The following is a 2,493-nucleotide window of genomic DNA, read 5'->3' on the forward strand; positions in this document are numbered from 1 at the left end:
AATGATTGGATTATGTGCATGCTAGCCTCATCAGTGAATTAATCCATTGATGAGTTCATTAGCTGAGCAGGCTGTTAACATGTATGGTCTAATTGAAGTAGGTCAGTAGAGGCATGCTTATGTCCCCGGCCACTTCCTCTCTAGCATTTCCCCATTTTGTTCTGCTTTCTGACTGTCATAAAGTAAGCAGCTTGCTTCCACCATGCTCTTCAGCCTTAATGTTTCTGTCTTGGACCTAAAACTTTGAAACCATGAGGAGAAAAAGCCCACAAAAAACCACAAGCAAACATTTTTCTTTCTTTAAGTTGTTTATCTTGGGTACTTTTCCACAATGATGAAAAGTTAATTAATACAGAAAATCAATACCAGGAATGGGCTCATCACTGTGACTTTATCTGACCATGTAGATCAGAACCTTTTAGAACTGGCTTGTGGGAGGAGTTTGGGAAAGTTTGGAGAAATAGACTAGAGAAAGCCTCAAATGTTGTAAGTGCAGCTTGATGAATTCTAGTCTGGGCTTAGAAGACAAGAACGGTGATAGGAATATAGACAGTAAAAACTGTGCTGATGTTTCACATGGGAAGGAGAACTCTATTGGGAATTGGACTAGAGGCCACTCATGTTATATTGTGACAAAGAACTTGCCTACGACTTTGTGGGTTGCTAGATTCAAAGGTTAACAAACTGCATAGTTATCTGATGGAGGAAACTTCAAGGGAAACTAATGTTCAAACTGTGGCACAGGTGTTGCTGGCTGTTTTTAGCCAGATCAATAATGAAAATCAGCAGCAACAAGTGGAGCCAAAAGGTTTGAAAACCTTACAGTTTGACCAGAAAAAAAGCTTGTGAAAAGCTAGGGCCAAAGAAGGAATAGCTGCTGAAAATATTAGCACTATTAAAAAGAAGCCAAGTAATTTGCCTTGGGATAAAAGGAAAGATGGCTTGGGGCATCTCAGGAATCAGAAAGATCCCACTCACCACTGTATAAACCTTGCATTTGAGAAGGGAATTTCTGGTTCCCCTACTTGGTACAGGGTTCCCTAGCGGATTTGTTCTCCAGGATTCATTTCACTATTCTCAACCATCCAGGCATCCATTCATTTAACCAATTCTCAATCATCCAGGAGCATTCAGATGCCCCTGAAGTTGCGGTCCAAATGGGCCCAGCTACTGCTCAAACCAGTGAAAGACCTTGGCTTGACCACATGATGTTGATTTTCCAGGCATGCAGAATGCAAGAGTTATGGAGTCATGGAAGCTTCCAGGAAGATTTCAAAGAAAGGCCATGGAGGTCAAGCAATGTGTGACAGAGCTGGAGTGCCCGAGGGCAGTCCCTGAGAGGGTGATGCATGGAGCTGTGAGAGTGAAGCTGAAGCTAAAATGGAGACCCTCTCTAGGTATCAAATTGACAAGGAGTGGATTTAAGACAGTTAATCTTGATTGTCAACTTGATTGGATTAAAATGTGCTTGGGGAGGTGATTGGATGATGAGGGCCTAATTGAGGGATTAATCCATTGATGAGTTTATTAGCTGAATAGGCTGTTAGGACGTGGTGCCTAACTGGAGTAAGGAGCCTTGAAGGGTATCCCCAGCCTCTCGCTCTCCACCTCTTTTCCTTTCATTTTGCTTCCTGATTACCATAAGGTGAGCAACTTTCCTCTTCCACCTCTTTCTGCCTTGATGTTTTTGTGTTGGAGAGAGCTTAACATGGACTGAAATCTCTGAAATGGTGAGCCAAAAAAACTTCCTCCTTTAAATTGTTTATCTCAAGTATTTGTCACACCAATGAAAAGCTAGCACAGACTGCTTCACTTCTTTAAATTAATAGACTTAAGTTTTACAGCAGTTTTTAATTCACACACAAAAAACTGAGTGGAAAGTACATACCTGTTTCCACACATTCTCACCCCCCAACTTGATATCCTGCACCATAGTGGTACATTCATTACAACTGATGAGCCTACATTGACATATCATTATCGCCCAAAATACATAGTTTACAATAGCACTCATTCTCAATGTTGCATATTCTGCATCATACAGAAAGTTTCACTGCCCTAAATCCTCTGTTCTCTACCTTTTCATCCTTTCATCCTTTTTTTGTGTGTGTGTGCTGAGGATCAATCTCAGGACCTTGAGCTTGTGAGGCAAGCGTGGTGCCACTGAGCTAAATACTCAGCCCCCCTTCATCCTTTTTAATCCCAAGAAATTGGTGATCTTTTTATTGTCTCCATAGGTTTGCATTGTCCAGAATGTCACAAAGTTGGAATCATACAGTGTATACCCTTGTTAGACTGGCTACTTTCACCTAATATGATACATTTAAGATCTTTATATCTTCTCATGGTTTCATAGCTCATTTCTTTTTATCAATGAAGAATATTTCATTTTCTGGATGGACTAAAGTTTATTCACCAATTGAATGACATCTTGGTTGCTTCCAAGTTTTGGTAGTTATGAATAAATTAAATATAAATAAATATTATAAATAT

The sequence above is a fragment of the Heterocephalus glaber genome, unplaced genomic scaffold (assembly GCF_053883595.1).
Source record: "Heterocephalus glaber isolate CG9 unplaced genomic scaffold, H.glaber_assembly_v1.0 deba00001481, whole genome shotgun sequence".
In the NCBI taxonomy this organism is placed as follows: Eukaryota; Metazoa; Chordata; class Mammalia; order Rodentia; family Bathyergidae; genus Heterocephalus; species Heterocephalus glaber.